At 37.5% G+C, this 26,546-nt stretch overlaps 1 protein-coding gene across 1 annotated transcript in view; it reads left to right on the top strand.

Moving 5' to 3' along the window:
• NELL1 (neural EGFL like 1) overlaps window positions 1-26,546 on the top strand; it is an 845,852-nt gene that overhangs the window by 457,372 nt on the left and 361,934 nt on the right. The window lies entirely within an intron of this gene.

The raw sequence follows: 26,546 nt of genomic DNA, 5'->3' as shown, positions 1-26,546 counted from the left end.
CAACCTAGTTCCCTAGCAGTACATTACCAAGCTAATGTGTCATGGCCACTCTTCATCTAACTCATATAGAACTCAGAAAGGGAAAGAGCTGTGGAAATGACACCAAATTGCCCAGAATAATGAGCCTCCTATGGGCTTGGCTGAAAGGTCTGAAATGGTCTGGGATCCCTAGTAAGCACATGCTGGAAGTTTGGGAAAGTTTTTCGGTAGGCTGCCACTCCTCTTGAGAAAGAACAGAAACCCATTTATCCATCCTTAAAACTCCAAATCAGTCCATTCAGATAATTTGATAGTGATGACCAAATGAATTAGCTGGATGAAATATTTTTCCCACTTTAGGAAATGGGAACATTGAATCTAAGTTGATGGATTAATGTATCCTTGGATCAGGGACCATATCTTGCTCATCGTATGCCCCATGGTCCTTGGTACAAGTTCTTCCGTGTAATTTAGGTATTCAAGAAATATTTGATGAATGACATTGAAATAAACTGACCGGATTGGCTGAAATGTTTAGTCAGCTATCAGTACCCATTGCTAAGATGGCTGATTTGCTGATAACGTGGAACATTTCAGGTGTGTCCTGAACATGCTATATGTTTCCAAAAAAGCATAGGCACACACTGAGTTCAGTTATGCCTCTGACACATACTAGTTGCATGGTCCCAAGCAAGGCATTTTTCCTCAGGTATTTCCATCTGTAAAATGAGGGTTTGGACTGAACCCCTAAGGTCTTTTAAAACTCCAAATCTAGACTATCTTGATACATTGCAGGGAGGGGAGCACCACAGGGTTGTAATTTCCTCAGTTCCAGGAATTCTTGGTATGGAAACACAGACTAGCTTTGTAGATCAGCTGCTTCTTAGTGACTTCAGAATCTTCAGTCATTTGGTGAATGCAGAATCTCACAGGGCAGTGAGAAGTTAAATGGTTTGCTCCTGGTCACACAGTCAATATGTGTTAGAGACTAAACTTGAGCCCAGACCTTCCTAATTTCAAAACTGGCTCTCTTTCCATTATACCACACTACCTCATAATGAGAATTCAGGTGTTGGAATATTACAGCAGTGGTTCGCAAACATTTTGGTCTCAGGAACCCATTATGAGATTAAAAATTATTGATGACTCATCCGAAGAGCTTCTGTTTGTATGGGCTATATTTCCCCATATTTACCATATCAGAAATGAAAACATCTTTGTGTTACTAAGAAAATGGTTTTTAGTCCCTGGATCTCATTTTAAGAACTGATGCATTATAGCACAGAATATAAAAAATAAATATTCAACATATTCACCATCAACATTTCAGCATGTTTTGAAATAAGAACACTGTCTAGACAGATAAAGGCATAGGTATGTTGCTGTTGTTTCCTCTTCATTCTCCCCATCTAGGTAAGAAAACATTCAGGTAATCTCTATCATGTATCTATGCAATAATTGGTGGTACAATTTTGGAATGAATGACTCCTGTGCATTTAAACTTTAGTAACATTTTCCTGTTTTCCAGTATCAATTTAATTTTGCCATTGTAAATGTCTATTTTTATTCATTTTAATTACAGCAATGCATTAACAATGTTAACAAGTGGTCTTATTACATATCATATAAACACATTTTTATCTTCATATATAAGTGTCTTATCATCATTTAAACTGTACTTGCATTTTTATTTGTATACTCTATGGAGAGGGGGCAGCCTGGAGTAGTAGAGGGCTGACCATGTAGTTATGGGGGCCTAAGTTCAACCATGGGAATATCATTTAATTGATCAGTGCCTTAATTAACTCTCCATTTTATAAATTAGGAAGAGGTACTTACTTGTATTGGTAAAGGGAGTTTCCACCCTAGGGGTCCTCTATACTGCTAAAATGACAAATTTGACTCCTCCTCCAACCAAAAATAATTAGAAGCTTGGAATATTTTTAATTATTTTCAATTGCTTTTGGTTTGGTTACCAGATATGCTAATAATTGCTTGTCTGATTTTAGGTAAGTCATTTTCACTTCTCAGGTGAAAATCAATGATAACAATAATAATAATAATAATAATAAAAAAGATGATTGAACTAGATGACCTTTAAAGTAGTTTTCAATTCTAATCTGTGATTCTAAGGGATACAGAGATTCTAATTTCTGAATGAGTGAATGAATAAATGAATTTGTCCAATCATGTTGGTAGGTATATGAATATTAATAATAATTAAAAAGTTCTTTCTTTCTCCCCACCTTCAAGCCCCACCCCTCAAACCTACAGCATTTCTCTAAAATAGGGCAAATAGAATTATCATTATTTTGTAGACTGAGAAATCAAAGAAAAGATGAATTAAATCATTTTCACAAGGTCACAAAAATGAGCCTGGAACCCAGATTTCTTGAATCTTTTAGTAATTCCATCAAAAACTCATTTGATATGTTTCTTTTCCTCAAATGATTTGATTACATAGAAGACCAATAAAAGTAAGGCATTACTGAAAATTCACAAAACCCATAGAGTGGGAAAGGCCAGTAAGGATCTATGTTTTGTTGGGGTAAATGTTGTCACTTTTTTATGTTTCAGAAATTAAGATAGGACAGGGGAAAATGATATAAATAAGCTTTTTTAATGCTCGCATGCATTTGGACTTGATTGAGAGAAAGCAATATTGGCCCATAAATAAGAGAGTATGGATTGTCTACCCCTACTCATCAACAATAGTCCCAATGGAACAACTAAATTTATTTCTGGTTTCCGAGGAAATGCCCTTTGCATTTTATTAGGAGAATAGGGTTTTCCCTATTGGAAGAAAACATAGTTCTGCGTGTTTTCCTCATTGTGAAATGAGGGAGATATAAAACCTTCATAAGACTGTTGTTGTATTGCACCACTGGGGGAAATAGCTTTGTGTCCTCAGGTGAGGCAATGTAATGTCCCAGATCAGAGAATTGACTTTTATTGTTTTTATTTTCTTAGCTAGTATTTGCACAGACACAGACGTTCAGGCACCCGAGCACTTTTTCTTTTTTTAAGAAACATACTATTTGTTAAAATGATATCATCTGACACTGAATTCCCTAGGTTAATTTACAGAGTAAAAATGAGTTTTTATTTTAATTCCCTTTTCAGAGTGCTGCCTTTTAATTTTATTGCTTGCCCTTTCATCCCTGGATCATAGTTAAAAGGCAGACAAGAACTGCCCAGATGGCCTGTTGGATACAAGCCATTAGTGACTATTATTTCTCTGCTATTGTCTCATTTGCTCTTATACCTACTTGTAAGTAATCATAATATTTGCAATGTATTTATTCTTTAAAAAAAAAACAAATGGAACTTTTGGAGGGGGAAATTTATTTATGAATATCACAGCACATTTAGAGCAAACCACGTCTTAATTCCAAAGAGTAGAAAATAATAGCACGCTTTCATAGAAAGCATGGCAACTTCTCTAGGATATGTCACCATGGCATTTTAGTTGCTTGAATTACATTTCATTTAGTGATTTCTTAAATAATAGAAGAAAAATTTTCTAGCATTATAATTTTCACTATGTAATTAATCACCGTTCCCCTCCACTGACATCTTTGTCTGCAGCTTCATGGTATAGGAATAACCCAGGGTTCATGAAGGCCATAACAGTGGAACATGAACTTTGGCAAGTCCAAAGATAGAAAGGCTTTGGATGTGTTCTAGGTGACACACTGGGCCTACTATGTGAGGATCAGCCTGGTCACGTTCAGAAAGTTCACATGCAGAAAAGTGGCCACTAGGTTATCAATTTTTTTTTGCCCTCACCACCTATAAAACAAAAGAAAAATACAAAAGGCTCTTGGTTGAATCCTAACATTGCCTTTTACGTAAAACACAAAGGTTAGTTGTCTTGACATATGTGATGGGTAAGTCATTTCAAAAATTTTTGATTTCAGTCTTCTCATTTTTAAAAAGATGAGGTACTGGATTAGGTGACCTCTAAAATCCCTCTCAGGTCTATTTCTATGATAATTACATATCTCTACATCATGAACACTTGAAAAGATACAATTTGATTTTTTGCCCTTTATCTTTTATTTTAATAATTTCCATTTAACCCCAGCCCATGGAATCCTATTTGAAACCACAATGAAAACAATGGCAATTGTGTCTTACTATGTATGTTGCATTTCATATTTGTAATTCCAATTTCTGTGAAAAGCAGAGAGATTTGGAAACCTAAAGGAACAATGATTTCGAATACAAGTTCATCTGAAAATATTATGTAAGGACCTGTCAGATTATATATTGTATTACCCTAGCTAACATCCAAAAGCAGCAGAGGGGAAGGGTAAAGGAGTGTGCATAAAGTTTGTTGGGATATCCAATTAAGGAAGATATTTATAAATAAATAGTCTATTCCCATAGAAGCTGTGGTAAAATCACAAAGTAGACAAGGGTACTAAAATGGGCTTTTACAACATACAGAAACATTAATTAAACTGCTGGTTCTTTAAAGGTAAGATCTTCCTCAATGAATAATAACTGTCATTTATATGATGTTTGAAAAATTACAAAGCACTTTATAGAAATAATCTCATTTGGGCCTTGTACCAGTTTTTTTCTGATAATTCCTATGGATATCATTTTTTCCAATATTACAGATAAATAAAGGTTAAAAGAAATTAAGTGACACTCTCATGGTCCAATAGCCAGAAAACGTCACAGGTAGCATTGGAACCAGGGCTTCTCACTTCCTTATCAGCTACTCTCTCCATTCCATCCTGTTATCTCACAGGAAAAGTTGATATCCATATTGATATTCTCAGTATAAACAAAACCTGGAAACATAAAGAAGTTACATGTAGGTAGAAGGAGAAATCATAGGTCCTCCTGATATATGAAATATAGGAATTAACAGAGCTGCTTTCATGGTGCTTATAAAAGCAATAAAGATATGATTTCCTAGAGATACTGAAGCATCTCACTTCAAAGTACTTAAATGATGATTAATAGAAAAGAACGCTATAAAGATAATTGTAGTTTATCTATCAATATCATTAGTAGAAGTTGAAGTAGAGGAATTTGATGGAGAATTTGAGGGCTTTTTATAACCAATTAATAAAAATGCCGATCTTGGTAACTTCAGTGTGAAAGGTGGTTGGGGGAGGACCATGAAAAGATAAGAGTTTTGGTTTAAGAAATGAATGAGGGAAAAGGCTTGAAGACTACAGTTATCCTTTACACATCATGGAGGTTAGGGGTGCAGTGCTCACACAATCTGGAAAATCCATGTAAATGTTTTGGCCCTCCCTTCGTACCGGAGAAGAAGTCTGAATTATTATGGCACTAAAAGATGAAATATGTTGATATTATACAAATGAATATTCTATGCATTTCTGCATTTCTAAACTTTTTCAATGTCATTTGCTGGACTTAGTGTGTCACCTGCAGCTTCTGCAAAACTCCCCCAAAATGACAGTTTCATTTCTTATGTCAAACTGTGATATATCGAAAACATGATGGCTAAAGTAGCAATGTAGAAGGGATAACTACATTTAGAAGCCCCATGTCTGTCACATCGTTAACACTTGGACTATCCTTATTTGTACAAATATTGTACAGAATTGTTTTTGTTCAGTTGTTTTTCAGTTGTGTCCAACTCTTTGTGACCGTATTTGGGGTTTTCTTGGCAGAGATACTGGAGTCGTTTGCCATTTCCTTCTCCAGCTCATTTTACAGATGAGGAAACTGAGGCAAACAGGGTTAAGTAACTTGCCCACAGTCACATAGCTAGTAAGTATCTGAGGCCGGATTTGAACTCAAGAAGATGTGTCTTCCTAACACTAGGCCCGGCACTCTTGCTACTTGGCTACCTCCCATAGAGTACCTCCTGCGGAATGTAATCTCCTTGAAAGACTATTAAGTATGCTCAGTACCTCACACTGTGTCTTTTAGATAGTAGGTGTTTAATAAATGTTTATTGAATTAAATTGTAAATCAGGAGCTGATGTACTGAGTCAAAATGTGGTAGTACCACTCTCAGAATGATGAGAATAAATCACTGTAGAAATGTGGCCAAGTCGATTCCAGATTGCCTGTCTTTGTTCTTTGTCGTCCTTCTGTTCTCATCTCTGAATGCTCTGGGGAGGATGAGGTGAGTATCATCGCCAATTTCCTGCCGGCTCCTTTCCCCCTCCACAGCTGTTTTCTGAAGCAATGCATCCTGTAACCTTCTAACACCTTCCTCTATACATTTTTTTTTTATTTTTATTTTTTTTTACATATGAGCTTGTACTCTAAACCAATATTCCTTTTGGGTTCCATTTCTCTCTGCTTATATATGGAATAGATGCATATTTATTGCATTATGTATGTATTATGCATGCATATGTAGTATATATAATGCATTTATGTACGTGTGTATGTATGTATGTATGTATAAGCGTATGTAGAATAAATCTAAAGAGTAAATTCAAATAATACCAAGTAGCAAAACATAAGATAGTTTAGGGGGGAGAAAGGGCCACTAACCATTGGAAAATCAGGAAAATTTTCATTTTTTAAAATAGGATTTTATTTTCCCAATTAATTGTAAAGGCAATTTTTGTAACGTTCGTTTTAAAAAAGATTGAGTTCCAAATTTTCTCCCTCCCTTCCCTTCCCCCTCCCTAAAAGGTAAGAATTTAAGATAGGTTATATATGTACAATCACGTAAAACATATTTCCATATCAGTCATGTTGTGAAAGAAGAAGCAGATCAAAAGGAAAAAAAAAACATAAAAAAGATAAAGAAAGGAAAATTGTGCGTATGCTTCGGTCTGCATTTAGACTCCATCAGTTCTTCCTTTGGAGATAGATAGCATTTTCCATCATGAGTCCTTTGGAATTGTCTTAGATCACTGTATTGCTGAGAAGAGCTAAGTCATTTATAGTTGATCATTGTACAACGTTGTTGCTGTTGTCTACAATGTTCTCCTGCTTCTGCTCACTCCACTTTGCATCAGATCATTTAAGTCTTTCCAGGTTTTTTTCTGAAATCAGCCTGCTTGTCATTTCTTGTATTCCATTATATTCATACACCACAAGTTGTTTAACCATTCCCCAATTGATGGGTATCCCCTCAATTTTCAGTTCTTTGCCAATAGGAAAGTTTTCATGTAGAAACATATGTGTTTATGTTCGTATGTGTGTGTATACGTAGGTGTATACACATATATGTTTCTTGTATATGTATACACATGTTTATGTATGTCTATGTATGTAAGTATATATGCATATGTGTGTATGCACATATCTGAAGATGTGTGTCATGATGCCCATTCACCCTGCATGTACTCTTTTCTAGGTTAAACATAAGCAATTCCCTCAACTGGTCCTCTTATGGCACAATCTCCAGTCCCTTCACAATTCTAGTTGATTTCCTCTAGACACACTCCAGCTTATCAATGTTTTTCCTAAAACTTGGTACTCCAAACTGAATCTCATCTACCCTCCATTTATGGATATCCACAATACATACATAAGGATGTAGATGCCCATCCTTATCAAACATGCTTTCCCTAGTGATCAGAATACTCTGTGTAAATGATCCTAATGTGTGAGTGGGACACCCTATTCATGATGAGGTCCTCCAAATGGCCATGTTTGTAGATGACAGTTTGCACAGCATTTAGATGTAGAAGGGGCCCTAGAGACCCCCTAATCCAACTCTCTCATTTTAGAGAGAAGGCTCCTGAGGCCCAGAGTGACTGTCCCAATTTCATACAGCTAGTAAGTGTCAGAGGCTTAGGTCTTCTTGACCCCGAATCTAGCATTCTAGGGCCCAAAGTATTATCTTTTTTGTGAGATCCATAGCCTCTAGAAAAAAATCAAGCACTACAGACATCAGCAAAAGAAAAAGCAGGTAAAATAAAAATGCATGCTATTTTACTTAGCTTCTGACATGAAACATTTAGGATCATAGATATAGAGATGCAAAGTACCTTGGAGATCATTGAGTTTGAACTTCTAATTTTAGAGATAAAGAAAGTGTAGGAGAGAGAAGTTAAATACCTTGCCTAGGGTCACATGGGGGTAAATAAAAGAGTTCCTCTGTTTCTAGAGGGGCCATGCTCTTTTACTGTAAAGTATTGTGTTAACCTTTACTGCATGTATATTGCTTAGGTGCTGCTGATGGTAATGTAGCCAAATTAACTAGCAAGAGGAAAGTGGACTGAATTGTATTGAGGAAATTGTGAAGTATTTTTTCTGCTCTAGAATTACTTCTCTTCACAGAACCCCGATTTTTAAAATATCAGTATTTTCCTACTGGAACTCTATGATTACGGGTAGTACAATGTCATAATCTCTGTAAAATAGAATTCTGGGTGACGTAAGAGGCAGTGGAGATTCTTGGCAGGAATAAGCATACAGAAGCATATTCCCCATGTTACCTTTTAGGCAAGAAGTGTTGAAAAAGAAATCATCAAGTAAACATGTGATCACAATAGATGAGTATGAAAGTTGACAGGTGCTTAGTCTAAGCACCACACCATGGAACGGGGAAATAATAAATGACCTAGAGAAAAGCCTTCAACATGTAGGGTAGATCATGGACAAGAATCACATCAAGGATGACAGACTCCACTGGGAGTTTAAAGCCCTTTGTAAGTTGGCTCTGATCTGCCTTACCTTACCTCCCTTCACACATTTGACAATTTAGTCAGGGTAGCCCTTTTGCTTTTCTTTATTCTGGACACTCATCTCCCACCTCCATATCTTTGCATTGGCTATTCCCCATGCCTAGGATGCACTCTCTCCTCACTTCTGTTTCTCAGAATTCCTTTTTTATTTTTTTCCATCAAGGCTCAGCTCCTGCATGCCTTTCTACATGAGGTCTCTTCTGATTTTCCTATTTGCTGGTATTTTTACTCAAAATCGTTTTGTATTATATGTGTGTGTGTATACACACATATATGTGTACATACATACATATGTGTGTATATGTGTGTGTGTATATATATATATATATTACAAATGAATATGCTGTGTCTTCCCTGATAGAATATAAACTCCTTGAGGCCAAGAACTTTTTCCCTTTTGTCTTTGTAGTCTCCCTCCCTAGCATATGAAGGATCCCTATTGAATGCCTGCGGACTAGTTGAGTACCCACATGGATCCAGACTATATATCCTTTTAGTTTCAGTCATCCCCTTCAACTTGGTTTCACATCACTCTGAGTTAGTTCTATCCCTCCTTCCCCAACACTTAATTTAATTAATTTGTCCCATAGCACTGTACATATGTGCCTTCGGCTGGATTTACCCAATTATCAAAAATCAAGGGAAAACATCTTGACCAGTTCCTGGGTAAGAGAAAATCTGGCCACACAACCATTGTTTTATGACTGTAGGTGGCAATGCCTAGGCTCTGAGGAATGCTAATCCAGGGCCCTGGGAAACGCTTATGGATATGAGTGGAAACAGTAGGGCTAATATAAAATAAACCAGTATAGCTTTTTGCTGTTGTCATGCCTTCGTCCTTATCTCATCCATTACTTCCCAGGCTTTCTGTGGAGTCGCTGCACAGTGGAGGCTCTGAACAAAGAAACCTATACAGAATTTGGTTGACTGAACAGCGCTGGTCCTGGCTTCCATCTTTCTCATCCCTATGTCTATGCTTGGGAGCTAGTTTAACATTTTAGGGTTGTAAGACTTTAATCCTAGTATTTGGCTCTTTTAGGCTTAGGGTCATGATTGTGTTCTTGTGTCTTGTTTCATTATTTGTGGGAAAACCAGGCATTCCTCCCAGAATCTTTTCAGTGACTCTTGTTTCCATTCAGCTCCACTCATTTCTCTTTTCTGGTGTGTCTTTTCTAGGTTCTGGAATCTGCTTCTTCCTTAGGGCCATTGTCTTACTCATTGTGCCACTTATAAAGAAAGTTTAAGCCTATTTGCATTTTATTGAACTTTCTCTCAGTGCTGCCTTTCCATCTTCTGCTGAGATCACCTTCCATCCCATTCTCCTGTTGAAATCACTTTAGATATTTGGAATAGAGATGCTTATAATGCAGATGAGGTTTGTACATTTCAGTGTTAATCAGATTCTTGAGGTCTTATCTAGTTGGGGCTCTTATCAAGGACTCTAGGTCCTAGTGCCTTTGTTTTTTTTTTTTTTTTTTCCTATTCACTAGTACAATCCCTGAAGGAAATCAGGAAGTTTGATTTTAGTCCTTCTTTTGTGCCTTCATCTTTGGTGCCCCGACATCTTGCTTCTTTTGAAATTTGCTCCTTGGTATCAGGCGACGGGATCCAACGGTGTGACTGTAGACAAAGCACTTAATCTTAATGAGTGTGAGTTTCCTCATCTCTAAAATGGGGACAGTAATACTTGCAGTGCCTACTTCTTATGTTTGTGAAGATCAAATTTAATTATATCTGTGAACTACGCTGTAAGCCTTAAAGTGTCATGCATTAGTATGATGATCTTTCCAATATCTAAAATGTCCTTCCTTCCTGCCTAATAGTTAAAGAACCTGATGAATTTCTACTCATCCTTTAAAGCATCACTCAAATGCCACCCCTTGCAGTAAGCCCTCCTTCATCCTCACTTTCCTGACTTTTCACTTTGGGCACTACACAGCAATTTGCACGGCACTTATGATATAATGTGTATTGTCATTGCCTATGTTTTTATCTTATCCCCCAACTAGACTGTAATCTATGCAAGGGCTAATCTAAATGCTGTACCCTTCCCCACTCCACCCCTGCCACCCAGTAACTAGAATAGGATTCTGCATACAATATCTGGTTAATAAATGTGTGTTGAATGATTTTTTTGAAATTTAAAAAAATTATTTTATAATGAACTTAAGAAATAAAACAAGTATTTCCATAACATAGTAGAATAGAAAAAAAAGATGGTTGCTCATGAAACTGTAAATTATTAGGTACAACTTGCTATTCCTTTTAAATATAAAATAAAGTTATCATGTAACTTTCTTTTTCTTCCTTTTTTTCATTCCCTCCTCCCCCTCCCTACCCTAGAGATGGCTACCATTAAACACAAATATGTATGCATGTATGTATGTGTGTATGTGTGTCTGTATATGTGTGTGTGTGTGTGTGTATAAAATCATTCCATACATCCTTCTACTTACCAGTTTTTTCTCTGGATGCAGATAGCATCCTTGTAGTTAATTTGTGTATTTATAATAGTCAAAATGACTCAGTCGCTTGCAGCTGTTCTTAAAACAATATTGCCATTGTTGTATACAACATTCTCTTGGTTCTGCTTGTTTCAGTCTTCATTATTTCATGCAAGTCTATCCATGATTTTGTAAGGGAGGGACTTTAGAGATAATATGTACAGTCCTATGGGACAAATTAATTAAATTAAGTGTTAGAGGAGGAGGGATAGAACTAACTCAGGATGGTGTGAAATGAAATTAAAGGGGACGACTGAAACTTAAAAGGATGTATTGTCTGGATCCAGTACTCAACCAGTCCACAAGCATTCAATAGGCATCCTTCATTTGCTAGGCAGGGAGACTGCAAAGACAAAAGGGAAAAAGTTCTTGGCCTCAAGGAGCTTATATTCTATCAGGGAAGACACAGCATGCTCATAAGGGAGGGAGAATCAGATTATCTCTAAAGTCCCTTGAACTTCTGACAGTATATGACCAGATTTGTCCTTAAGAAGTATGCCTGGCAGTCATAGGAAGGAGGGATTGAAAAATTCCTAAAATAGAGAGATGGCAAGGCTTGTTAGACTAGTTGTTGATTGTTTGGAAAGAAATACAAATAGAGCAAATCTCTACATGTCCCTAGAACAAAACCCCGCTGCTGCCCCTCCCCCCATCACTTCCAGACATCTTGAATTTCAAATCTTATATTCTTTATGGTTCCCCTAGATAGCTAGCCTCAAAGCAGTTAATCATCTTACCTAAATGTCCACTAGCTGCTACTTTTCTTGGTTCTTGGTCCCCTAGGACTCTGCTTCCCCCCCCCCCTTTCTGACTTAGAGTAGCTTCTGGTACTTTTCTTAATTTGACCAGATGTGAACAGTCCACAATTAGCAAAAGCCTCACTACAAGCCCCAGGGATATGCTTCTCTTCCCAGGTGTCTTTATGGATGATTAACAACTCTCTACTATTTCTTCCTCTTTTCTCTGACCCCTTCTGCAGCCCTACTTTCCCTCCTCCTTATTCCCAGGGTCATAGACTATATGCTTGCTTTCTCACTGTTCCTTTACTGTAATCTACAGTATAGAGTTGGAAGCTTTAGAATCTTTGGTCAAACATGTGATTAAGCAGCTTCAAAAATTCACTGGAAACTTGTGAAAATGTGATTCCTGAAGTCTCTGCCTTGGGGCTGATTTATAGGTAAGTGATGTAAGCAGGTGCTTCTTGAGCAGAAACCAAAATGGCCTTGTTTATATTGATTGTCACACTGTGTTCCTATGATAGCTCACATTTATGTAATGGTTTAAGGATAATGCTTTGCTCTGGTGATTTGTTGTTCAGTCCTTTCAGTCATGTCCAACTTTCCTCATGACCCCAGTTGTGGTTTTTCTTGGCAAAGTTACTGGAGTGATTTGCCATTTACTTCTTCAGTTCATTTTACAGATAAGGAAACTGAAGCAAACAGGGTCACACAACTAGTAAGTTTCTGAAACTGGATTTGAACTCAGGAAGATGAGTCTTCTAGATTCCAAGCTTATTGCTCTATCCACTGTGCCACCTGGCTGCCATACTACTGTAGTATTATTGAGCTGGAAGATATTTCAGAAATGATAGTCTAAACCCTTCATTTTGTGGATGAGTAAAATTACTTGCCCAAGGTCATACCAGTAGGAAGTAGCAGACCCAGGTTTCTATTATAGGTCATCTGATTCCAAATTCATTATTCTTTCAATTATAACCAGCTTCAGTACATTCCTGAAAAAGTCCAACTTTCTTCCTATTACTCCTTGCCACCTTTCCCTCCATTTGTTGTAATGAGCTTGGGAAATAAGAGTCCTCTGTTCAAGTCTCAGCTCTGACATTTACTACCTGAAACACCACAAATGGTTCATTGTACCTTTCTCTGTCTCAGTTTTTTCACTTGTTGGGTGATGCTAATTGTTCTCATGTCATCTGACATGGAGGGAGGGCAGTTGTGAGGAAAGTGCTTTGTAAGCCATAAACTGCTGTAGATATGTGAACTCTTATTTGGAATATTTGCCCACTAATCCTCCATCCTGGTTTTTTTTTTTAATCTGAGATAATCTTACTGCAGTTTTTGTACTGTTCTTTTCATATCAAGGTATTGTATGGAATAGGTATACCTTTTCTGTGATTTTGCAATTCAAATCACATTTGTGTATATATGGACTTCGCCTGAGCCCTATGAAGCAGACATGGTTATGGGGTTCACAGGGGTATAGATCCTTGTTCTATTGAGATCCCATTTAGTCTAGAAGAGTTATTTGAGATCCCCCTATCTGCTGATTCTAGGATATGTCTACAGGGATGTTATTCATGCCTTACAAGTAGGGAAAGAAAAACAAAACATTAGACTATGGTTTCATTATTTGGCCTTCTGTCTCTAATTGTGACCTCGGGAAGATCTGGGCTTCGGTTTTCTCGTTTGTCAAATGAATAGGTGGGCTGACGTGATTTTCAATGTCCCATGTTAAAGTGAATAATCTACTTATGAAAAAATATCACAACATTTAAACTTTTAGTTTTAAATTGGAATGTTCATGGATCCGTGAGTTCACAAATAATTGAAGAATCATTCAAGTTACTTGGAGCTTAAGATTTTATAACAAAAAGGAATCATTTGTCTCCTGTTCTCTATCATGTGCACCTCATTTCAAGAAAATTAACTTCAATAACCTGGTGTTGGATAAAACCCAGAGCTAAAACTACTTGGGGAGAGATTCCCTACCTAATAAAAACTTCTGGGAAAATTGCTAAGCAGTTAGCCAAAAAGTAGGTCAGTCCCACATCTTACACCACGTACCACAATCATTTCCAAATGAACATGGGGCTTAAATAAATAAAGGGTCATTTCATTAAACAATCAGAGGAAAAAAAATAAATCTTTTACAACTATAACTAGGTGAAAATGCTGAACCAAGCCAGGGATAGAGGGAATCGCAAAAGATAAAATCAACAGTTTCAAATACCTGGAATTGAAAAACTTTTGTAGGAACAAAATGAACACAATTATATTAAAAAGGCAAATTGTTGATTGGGAAAACAAATCTCTGCATTAACTGTCTCTGATAAAGAGATGGCCTTCAGGATATATAGAGATTTGATGAAAATCCAGAGCCACTACCCAAGAGATATGTGGTCAAGGGCAAAGAATAAACAGTTTTCAAAAGAAGAACCGAAAACTATTAACAACTATATGAAAGACTGCTAGAAATCATTAAGACAAAGGGAAATGCAAATTAGAACGACTGAGCTCCTGCCTCCCTCCCAGCTAATTGTTGAGGATGGTAAAAAAGAGAAATAATAGAGACAGAAATACAGGAAGAGAGGGGTACTTCTGCCCTCTGTTGGTGGGGAGAAAAGAAGCAGGTGGTCATAGTGTCCATATCCTTGGTTTCAGAAATCCCTTTGCCAAACATGTATAACAAGGAAACAAATAGTTCTGCCTATACCAAAATATTCATAGTAATACTTTTTGTAGTAGCAAAGAACTAGAAATAGTAGTTAAACATTGTGTGGGAGAATGGATGAACAAACTGTTTTATGAGAAAGTAATGGGACATAATTGTGCGATAAGGAATGATGGATGAGGAATTCAATGCATTGTGGGAAGACTTTTATAAACTGTTGCAGAGTTAAGCTAGAAGAGTCAGGAAAAATGCATACAATAACCTCAACAATGTAAGTGTAAAGAACAATACTTGGAATTGTGTCATTCTGATGATCAAACTTGGTTCTGAAGAAGAGAGAAGCAAGCACTTCCCTCCTTTCGTTGAAGGGCAATGTGTATGGAGAGTCACAGGTGCTCTTTAAACATGATTAATGGGTCAGGGTTTCTTTTCTTTTTTTTTAACCTAGCTTTTTTTTTTTTGGTCATTTGTCACTAGGGAAGGATTGTATCTGGAAATAATGTGATAATAAACAAAAGGCATCAATAGAATTTTAATTAACTTGACTCCTTCAACACTCAAATTTACAACTAAGATAGAAAAAGGGTTGTGTTTTGCTTCACGGAAGCATTGTTTACTACAGAATACACTGAAGGATTTCTTTAGATGATAAGTTCCCCTAGGAACCATAAAATATGATTTGAATCATAGACAGTTTCTCAGGAATATATATATATATATATATATATATATATATATACTGAGTAAAATGAAGTATACCACCTACTTCAAATCTAGCAAACTTATTAAACGCCTACTGTTTACAAATAAAAAAATCCTATTGGGCAGTGGGGCAGATACAAAATTTAGCTAAGACAGGGTCCCTGCCCTCATGGAGTTTACAGTGCAGTAGGAGGCTATAACTGACACAAATAATTAAACAATAAGCATTTGTATAAGGCTTACTATGTGTCAGGCAGTATATTAAGTGCTAAGCACACAATGAGAAAACAAAAACAGCTTCTACCTTCAAGGAGATTGCATTTTGCTGCATTATTGGCAAGATGATGCATATTTATATGGTACTTTATGTTTTGAAAATTGATTTATATGTATATTACCTCATTTCAGCCTTATAAAAATTGTTGTCTGTACTATTATCACTCCTCTTTCTGAGATTATGGAACTGAATTGCCAGAGGTTAACTTATCAATTCAGGCTTACATAGCTACAACACTCCTAACCTTAAGTAGATGGCAATGCTAATTGGGAAAGATTTAATAAAATGAATACAATACAATAGATAATATTAAATTTTTAAGCCAATATGCCACCCACAAGGAGATATATATGTATATATACATATATACACATACATAAACATATGTGAATATATATATATATACACACATGTGTACAAGTAAAAAAAAAATTGTTGTTGCTATTCAGTGATTTCAATTGTTTCTGCTCTTTGTGACCCCATTTGGGATTTTCTTGGTAGAGATGCTGGAGTGGTTTGCCATTTCCTTCTTTAGGTCGTTACACATGAGGAAAATGAGGCAAACAAGGCTAAGTAACTTTCCCAAGGTTACCCATATCTGAAGTCAGATTTGAACTCAAAAAGATGAGTCTTCCTGACTCCAGGCACAGCACTCTTCTATTGGAGTTTGACATCACTGGCTTAAAAGACTGAATTAAACAAGGCCTGACCTAGGGCGTATATTAGGAATTTCTACAAAGATACAATTTTAAATCCATGATAGCCACTTGCTTTTCCTTCATTTTCATCTTTCTTCAAAGTGCCATGTAGGAGCATTATTCTGTTTGATTTGGGAAGAAAGGTAATAATTTCTAAACCTGTATGACCAACCAAGTTGGGAGAAAAAAAATAGCTTCAACATTATGGGAATGAATCGAACTGGGACAGCTAAGACTTGTATGGGGAGCAGGGAAAAGAAAATAAGGGAGGTGCCAGCAGCATGTTTTAGGAGGTAAGTCCAGCCTGGTAGTTAAATTGCAATGAGGAGATTCCCCAGTAGATAATGGATGAGAGCCCTAGGAGGCAACAGTGTATTAGGGGCTGGAATCTGACAACGAACTACAGGCATGATCAGGCAGGTAATTAGCTTCTGAGACAGCTGATGTTGGGCACCAGAGACCCAAGGCAGGGATGAGAGTTTTAGTACAGCAGTCCAGTTTCCAAGAAGTCTGGGGTGGGGGACAAGAGGTAGAGAATCAGGGGAAAAAAGACTCTCAAATGGGCAAAGAGAAAGAAAAACAAAACAAAACAGGTGCACCATTATGAGGATTGGGGTAAAGTGGACTTAGTGTGCACCTCTGAGCTTCCCACTTCAAGCCTCACTTTTTTAATTGCCCCTAGACTGGAACCTGAGCCTAGCACAAGGTCAAACCTAGAGGTGGATCTGCTTAAGCCCCAGGCTTTGAATTCTAATTCGGTGGCTTCATGTGTGAACCAAGTCACTCTTATAGGGTCTTGTTTGCCCCAGGCTTAAAGGGTCCAGACTGCTAATGGGTTTTGGAACACCTTACCTCAGGAATTGACTCACTCTTGGGACAGCCAAAAGGTTGCATGAATGCGCAACCACAGTTGTGAGATTCTTCCCTGATTTGCCCCCTGGAAAGAGGGTGGAGGGCAAGGTCTGAGTCCAGTGCCCTGCCAGTTAGAGGGGCACAGGACAGGAACCCAGAGAAATCAATACAATGCTTATCATATCTCTTATGTTTTTGCTAGGAGGAGGTGCAGCATATGGAGCACTAGGTCTGGAATCCCTGAGACCTGAGTTCGAATTTGACCTCAAATGATTACTACCTGTCTGACCCTGGTCATGTCACTTAACCTCTGACTTTCTCAGTTTCCTCAACTCTACAAAAAAGATTATAATAGCACTTACTCCACAGGTGTTTCGAGGATCAAGTGAAATAATATCTGCACAGCCGGAGCACAGTGCCTGGTACATGATAAACGCTTCTTTCTTTCCTTCCTTTTTCATGTAACTTTCTTCATCTGAAAGTTCTCTGAAAATACTTTCATTCCTTGTCTCTTATCTTCTCTTCTTCATTAAACTTTCCCTAATTTCTTCATTCACTGCTTATGTCCAAAGCCCTTCACATACAACCTAAGGCTTTAGCACTAACTTAAAAGGAGTCTGGCAGAGTTGGTAGAGCACCAGCCTTGAAGCTGGGAAGCCCTGGGTTCAGCACCTGCTGTGGCCCATACTGGTTGTGTGACCCTAGCGAAGTCACTGACCTCTCAGTGCTCTAGGCTGCTGAGGCAAGTTTGCAAAGACAGCCCCAACTGGCATTGTTGGATGGGGTTCTTTACCTGGGAAGTGCCCTTGAAATCACAGGTCTGATCCCTGTTCCCTCCCTGGAAGCCACATTGTTCCCTGTGTGTGTGTGCATACATGTGTACATATGCATATATATACATATATAATATGTGTGTGCATATATATGTGTGTATGTATACAAACATATGTGTGTATGTGTGCATACATGTATACATATGCATGTATATGTATGTACACGTGTGTATGCAAATATGTGTATGTGTGTACATGTGCATGTATATATGTGTGTACATGTATGTATGCAAATGTATGTGTGTGTATGCGCATATATGTGTGTATGGATGGATATAGAGAGATAGAGATAGACATATGTATACATATATATGTGTATGTATATATGTATGTATACAAATATGTGTGTGTCTATATAAAGAGAGAGAGTGTGTGTATCTCTTTTTTCCGCAGCTAGATTATATGCTTCTCTCGTCTCCAAGGAGTGCTCAAAAAAAGGCTGAGCTCCTAGTGGACACTCACAAAAATATTTCAGAGACAGTGTCGTGGTTAGAGAGTAGGCTTCAGAGTTCAAAAGAGCAGGGTTCAAATTGTATCCCAGACAAACAGTGCCCATGAATATGCACATGACACATAAACTCTCGGGGCCCCAGGAAACAATCTAGGACTGGCAGCGGCAGAGCAGGTAAAGAGCTGTATTGATGGGTCAGAAGAATCTCTTCAGACAGAGTTCCCTATTCATTGACCCAATATAGATCAAGTCAAAAAATTATATCATTATATTATATTATATAAATATATGTCACATATGTATCACATACATACACATACATATATGCACACATGTACATATATGTCTCTGTGTATACACATGCATATACACACATATATACATGTATATACATATACATACACATATACACATACACACACATGCATATATACATACATACATATATGCACACATACATATGTGTATACACACCTATATATGCACATGCATATATATATATACACACACATATATATATGTATATATATATTCACATATTCACATCAAAGCTTAGCATGTGCTTCATACCAGTGGATGGTGTTCTCACTAGGCCAGTTCTTTCCTGACCCAAATTATACCATGAATCGATCAAGTAAAAATTAAATACTTGACAACTAAGTCCATATACACCTGCCTTAGTGATATTCCGAAAACAGAATTCTGACTCAAGAAGCTCCCCTAGCTCCTTATTGCCTCTAGGAGCAAATGCAAAGTGTCCTAGCTTTTAAAAGGATCTATCATCTGGTTCCTGCCTCTACAATGTTTTCACGCTCAGAAGGGTGTGGGAGTCCGTATACTCTGCCTATGACTTCCTTGCTTTTCAGGATGTCTGGGTTTTCATTTCTACGTGTTCTTAAGTCTCCATCTCTCTGTCCCTCTCGGTCTCTCTTTCTGTCTTTCTCTCACTTGAGAGTGTTAGCAGCACCATTTTGTATTTTAACAGGCATGTGCTACGTTTCTTCTGCTATCCTGATGAGAAGTGATGTGAAGAATTTCAGTCAAAGAATACTTAATTACTTTAAATATTTCTTGTTGTTACTTTAGATTCATGATGAATTTTAACCAGGTGGAAAATTTCTTTAATTGGTCCTATTTAAGCTAAAGAAGGATTACATCTGAATAATTATTGTCGCTGCTTGGCTTTGAATGTATACATTTCTTATCTCTGGGCTGAACAGGAGGTTATAAAATGGAGACCACCCCGCTGTTATTATCTTTCTATACAAAGGGGGTGATTTAGTAGCTATTGACAGTTCCAAGTCTCAGATATAAGTGGAAAAGGGTTCATTATTATTTCCTTGGGATTTTTTTTTCGTGGACACAGATGCTGTTTGCCTATCATTTCACTAGACTTTTTAGACTATGGAACTTAGATTTGAAATCATGATGCCCCATCAGCCTTTTGGAAGGAACTAGACCTATGGTTTGTATTGACAAAAGGAACTCCGGGATGAGGAAGCTCCCTCTAGTGATAAAGGCCAATGCTTTCTCTACAGTGTCTAGTTTTCAAGCACTAAGTAGTTAAGTGTCTTACTCAAGCTCTGCATACATGTTAAAGACTGGCTCTCTATCCATTTTATCTCTGGAAAGGTTGATACCTTCAAGAATATCTCATTTATGCTTCTTACTTGTATCTGCTTTTTTATATTTCGGTATCTTTGCTTTTCTTCATTTTTTTTTTTTTGCTTCTCTCTTTTCCCACGTAGAATCCTTCCCTTTGATTTCTTTGACTTTCTTTTCAACTTACATCTGACCCTTCTTTAATGGTCCAATTAGGACCTTTGAAAGTCTGAGGGTCTAGGGTCCAGAAAATCTAGCTGAAGAATTAACAGGAAGGCTTCATTGACTAATTATAGATCAGAATTATCAAACATATGGGTGGGGTCCAATCAGATTAAAATATAATTGGACATATTAATAAAAATATAAATACAGTAGTATGTAGATAATATGTGGTTTTCTAAGTCAATATGCAGGCAGTAGGGTTCCTTAGGTAGGGTTTAGTGGTCTTTGCTGGAATTATACTGGCTATAATCTTCATTTTACTTGCATTCTTCTTCAGTAGTTCAATACAGGTTCATCTTGTTGCCAAATTAAGATGCAAGCCCCTCTAGAGACCTTACCATCTACTTCTTTTCTACTCAATATCTTCAACTGATGCTAAATAAAGTCCTTAGCTATGAGCAGAATGATAAAATGATGCATCATTTCCCAGAAGACTTAGGGGCAGGTGTGGTTGGTAAAAGAAAGATTTCTGCTGAGATTCTTTCTCCTGGGAGCTCCCCCCCTGGAACCAAGCTCTTCTGATTGATGAGGAAATGACCCACAGGCTCATTTATATCTAGCTATCCTCCAACGAGGCTTCATATATCACCCCACCATCTGCCTTGGCCATCTTTTTATCATATGTATCCTCTGTCCAATGATTAAATTCCTATTCAATTAATCAAAATGTCCTTGAGCTCTGATTATATCTTTTATTTTAAGGAGTTATAGGCAATCCAAAAGGAATAGGAGTCATGATTCCTACAATCACTGAATTTAAAAACTCTTGGGGTTGTTTTTTTTTTAAATAAATCTGTGATTTAATTGGAATTGGTAGTACTCACTGAGTAAATCTCCTCCACCCATGCAAACCAGCAACTTCTTTAAATATTCTAATGTTGGAGAATTGCCTGAGTTGTTAAGTGACTTGCCCAGGGCCACATAGCCAGTTGGTGCCAGAGGTAGCACTTGAACCCAGGTCTTAAACACAGAAGATCATACATTTAGAGTTGGGATTGAAGAGGTCATCTCATCCAACCCTCTCATTTGACAGATGAGGAAACTGAGATAGAAGGCATTTGAGTGGCTTACCCAAGGTCACACAAATAGCCTCAGAGGCAGGATTTGAACTCCGGTCTTCTCACTCCTTGGCCAGTGTTCTCTTCTCTCTGGCATGCTACTTACTTTAATCTCAGAGATCAGCTATATTACTCCTCAATAATGCTTACAAACATGAAAAAAATGCACAACTAGTATACTTGTAAAACCACACATAAAAAGTTTTTAGTCCTGGCTAAATACAAGAGGAGTTCCAAAAGTGGAGAGATGAGGATGGGTTAGGAGAGTTGGAGAAGTCTTCAATAGGGAACTAAGACTCAGGATCATATATTTATGAACAAGTGGGGAGATCTGCTTGACTAGAATAGACACTTAGGAGCTGTGTAACTCTGGGAAAGTCACTTAAAAATCTTTGCCTCAGTTTTCCCTTCTGTAAAATGGGGATAATAATGGCATCTGTCTTCCAGGGCTGTTGTGAGGATCAAATGAGATAATATTTGTAAAGTCCTTGGGACAGTGCCTGCAATCTAATAGGTATTATATAAATGTTAGTTATTATTATTATCATTGTCATCATCATCATCATCATCAATATCATTCTTAAATAGAGGGTATATTTTGGGGGATAGTGAGAAAGAATATTAGTAGTGTGGAGAAAATGAATTTGTTACAATATGCAGAAGGGATTGACAAAGGAAGGAGTCTGGAAGCAGGGAAACCTCAGGCACATGTCTCCTGAATCTATAAATTGTATCTCAGTAATCCTTGTTTGACTTGAACTCTGCCTCTGATCCTTAAGCCGCTTTCTTCCTCTTCCTTATACTCCAGATGTTTGTTTATCTGGTTTTCATGTTAACGTATTTGTGAAAATATGATCAGTAAATGCTAAACAATCCTTTCTTCATGCTTCATGTCTCTCTGTTGGGTATGGTTTCTGGTACAGTTTCCATCAAATTTATTAGCAGAAGGCGACTTCATTCTGTTTGCCCCTTTCCTGTAGCCATGCACCTGCTACTCATGCATTCTACCAACATTTAAATGAAAACCAAAAAATCAGACCAGACCAGAGACCGTGGGATGTACAACCTGAATTGTAAAGTTGCGGTTGATGATAGCCTGGGGTTTCCTGAGAGCTGGGAAGATGGCTTTGATCCTCCCCTAGATCATTGAGGGCCAAGAAGAGCAAAAACTTTTTCCATTAAAAAAAAAAAAACAACTTACAAGGAAAAAGAATAGGATCTGTAAGTTATAGTCCCATGAGCTCAATTTTGATTTCTAGCAAAATGATCAATTCTATTATCAAATGGATTTTTATTTTGTGAACATTTAGAAAAGAGAGTGGTGATCAAAAAGAGCCTTCATGGGTCCATCCAGGTCAGGCCATACTAAACTACCTTCATTTTCTTTATTGATAGAGTTGCTACATTGGTAGATCAAAATAATCGATAGATAAATTTTGTTCAGGTTTTTGGCAAAGCTTTTTTTTTTTTTAGGCAATTGGGGTTAAGTGACTTGCCCAGGATCACACAGCTTGTAAGTATCAAGTGTTTAGTCTGAGGACAGATTTGAACTCAGGTCCTCCTGACTTCAGGCCCAGTGCTCTATCTACTAAGCCACCTAGCTATTCTGGCAAAGCTTTTGACAAAGTCTCTCAGTTGTACTGGTGGATACATGCGGGATAGACGGCTAGAGTATATTGTACAAATGAGTGACATGGTCTGACCTCTGCTCTTTTCTAAAAAAAAAAAAAAATTACTTTGACTGTTGTGTGGAGGATGGATTACAATGGGTAGAAACTGATTTAGATGGCTATTTCAGTAGTCCAGATGAAAGGTGTATGTGGCACAAACATGCTTAAGATCATTGCTGTTTTGCCTTAGTAACAGTAAATCAATCTAATGTCCACACTTACTTCCGCTCTGATTCTAAGACATATTGTGTGTGCTATGGAAATTTGCAAAGATGGATGACTAGAAGAGCAAAGTTTCATTTGCTTCCAAGGGATATATTTATGGTTGTAGTTGAAGATGTCTCTCATCATCTATCTTTCTTCAGAGGTGAACTTACAAACTACAATCCTTGAAAACTGCATGAAGCACCCAAGAATAGAATGTGTTCTATATATGGGACTATATATTTGGAAACACCATTTGATTCTCCATATAGTGAACAATAAGTCTACTGGACTGTCTCCAGTTCTTTGCTAATGTCATCTAGACATGAAAATGTGACTGTTTCCAAATCTAAGATTGCAGCAGACATTTCCTTTTTGTTGTGCAAATCAGACAGTGGTAATTGAAAAACAAATTCTTTTCTGATTGAAATGCTTTGGGAACTGCAATTACTAATTGCCCGGATTCTGTTTGGAGTTGGTGACTCTCATGATTTTTATCAGAGCATTTACATAAGGTTTTTTTTTTTTTGGCCTCTGACTTGATTTCCAAGCAATCAGAAAGTGCTTTAAGCTCAAGAGTAGACCATTTTCCTTTCTGTACAAGAGAAATGAGTTGGCGAATAAAGCAAGAATAAATCACCCAGAGCTGTTTATTTACAGCTGAGAATAGATTCAGAACAGTAGCTAGAATTCAGATTTTTTTCCGCTTTAGCTGTGCAGGCCTAATTCTCCCATTACCTTCCTGTCTAGCCCATCACAGAGTACTTTGGTTGTGAAGGAAATGCGTCCAGACTCACCGACTGCTTTTTAGCTGTCTCCTTTGCTTACCAGAGACAGATCCTTTATCTGAATGGCTCTGGACTTTGGTCTGATCCTTTGAAAACTCTACTGTTTCTACCATAAGACTATGAAAATCTTTTTTACCTCCAGAAAGAAGCTCTTTTTCATCCATTCTCATTTTAACATCTTAGAATTCAAAAGATGATGTTGTCCCCTTGGAAAATGACTTTTACTCTTTTGCTTGAGTTTCTATGTTTATTTGTTTGTTTCATCCATTCTATTCACCATTCATTCTGGTGGGGTCAAATTGACAGTTTCTTTGAGACATCAGTTGCAGTCTTACAATTAACCCTCTTCTCCATTGCCAATTTCTCATTGCTTGTTCCTTTGATGACATTATTCCTTTGACATGTTGTTGTTTTCTTTTTTTATGGGTGTAAATATGTTATCGTAGTAGAAAGTTGCTAACATCATCACAATGTCCTTTGTTATCAATGGCAAATTAACAAGGAGTTTTTCAAGACTGTTATTTATTCTGTTTGTGGGAGACAATCATGAGACTATTATTACTTTTAATTTCACTGAAATATTAAAATCAGTGATTATGCATTAGGCTTTGGTTCATCAGCTGTTCAGCATCATATGTCCGTGTTTATCTTTTGGTTTAGGCAAAATGCTTGGCAAGTTTGTTTCTTCCTCTTTAGCTTTCTCCTTATCATATATGAGGTGACAAAGTTGAGTTTCTGTGTTGTTGAAGATAGAAATTATTTCTATTCCTTCTATTTTCATATGCTCTATACCACTGTATCTAATATTCCTGTTGGTAATGGCAAGGTGGATTTCCTACCTGGATTGGAATATGGCAAAATGATCAAATCTCTATCTCAGAAAACTGAAAGCAGACTCTTAAGACAGTTTAAGAAAATTTTTCAGGTGACTCACTAAACACAAGCAGCATTTTGGGGGTGATGAAAAAAAGGAAAAAGGGCTGTGGTTTGCAGAATACATGCAATTCAGCCTTCCTGAAGAGTGAAAACTACAGGGACATCAACTCTGAGTGGAATCTCTTGGACTTAGTCACAGTTTCCAGCATCACAAAAAAAGCATAGGTACTGTTGGGATATTTCACTGGATTACAGACTCATGTTTTCCCATTTTTGGTGTCAATACATACTACACACCAACAAAATGTCAAAACATGTTCACTGAGTCTGATCGGCAGCAAGAAAAGTATATTCTAGGAACAAGCTTCATGCTCAAGTTATTTCAAAGAATCAGGATATCAGTCAGGAAATTATATCTCTGTGCACTAAATGCTATTTGAAGTCAATGAAAGAATGATTGCAAGCTTTCGATGAGCAATTCAGCATGAGGCCCCCATTTGATCATTATTGCTGTTATTACTACTACCATTTTTATTGAATAAATTTTAATATTATAATTTTATTCAACAACAGACCTGTTAGTATCAAAACTTCTAGGCCCCCCGTTCCATCCTCTTACTCTCTTGGCAGGTGAGTGGGCTTTCTGCTTTAATGAGATGAAGAGGCAGTGTGGTATGGTGGAAAAGGCTCTGCATTTGAATTTAGGAGATGGGTTCATTTAGCCTCTGCCACTTATCATATAAGTGACTTTGGGCAGATCACTTAATTTCTCTGGGCCTCTGTTTCCTGCTCTGGGAACAGAGATCAGGGACTGGGGAAAGGACAAGAAGCTAGGACCAGATGTCCTTTATGGTCCACTCCATCTGTGGTTCTGTTATTGGAAACAGCCTATTCCTCTTCTTTAGTTCGAAACAACTCTGTTCTTGACCCTCCTCCCAGCTCCAAAATATTTTTGTAACTATACCTGTTTTCCCACTTCATGGAATCTCAACCAGCCCTTCTTCCTTCCTTCCTTCCTATTTCAGAGGAAAAGGCATCCTTCTCTATTCCCATTCTAATACCAGCTACTGTGTCCTTGGTCTTACTCCTTCACTTCTCTTGATGGAATGTCCTGGGTCTTGATTCTTGAATCAGTCTTTCCCTTTCTTGTATCCTTAACCTTTAACTCCTTATTCATCACTCCCTTCTCCATACATCTTACTAACATGTTCAGTTCTCCTCCACCTTGAAAAACCTTGCATTAGTCCTGCTGAGATCTTAGCTCATGATTCTTTTCTTTCATAGCCAGCTTCTCAGAAGAGGATTCCATATTTGCTGTTTCTATTTCCTCAACACAAATGGATTCGTTTACTTTTTTCAACCTTATGGCTTTTTTACTGTTAGAACTACTGTTTGGAAGGTCCCCAGTGACCTATTAACTTCTGAATCCACTGGACTTTAGATGATACTTCAATCATTTCTTCCTAAATTCTAATATGCTGTGTAAATATTAATTATTACTAGGGGCACATGGAGTGTTCGGGGAGTGCTAGCACCTCTGGACTGAGGGTTTGCTGAGCCTTTTCAGGACTGCTGATCTACCTGTGGTGTCCACCTTCCATTACCTCTCACCTGCGTCTCCAAGAAGCTGTAGCACGTGCAGCAGCCACAACCCAATAAAATCATCTGGGCAAATGTGCTAAACCAGACTGAGGGTAACCAACGGGTCTCAAACTCACTGGTAAGTTAGGCAGATGTCTACTCCAAGCATATGAAGCTTCTTCCTTGGAAC

The sequence above is a fragment of the Vombatus ursinus genome, unplaced genomic scaffold (assembly GCF_900497805.2).
Source record: "Vombatus ursinus unplaced genomic scaffold, bare-nosed wombat genome assembly UNPS02009770.1, whole genome shotgun sequence".
NCBI classification, from domain to species: Eukaryota; Metazoa; Chordata; class Mammalia; order Diprotodontia; family Vombatidae; genus Vombatus; species Vombatus ursinus.
The sequence above is the reverse complement of the archived record's forward strand: the minus strand, read 5'-3'. Positions and strand labels throughout refer to the sequence as shown.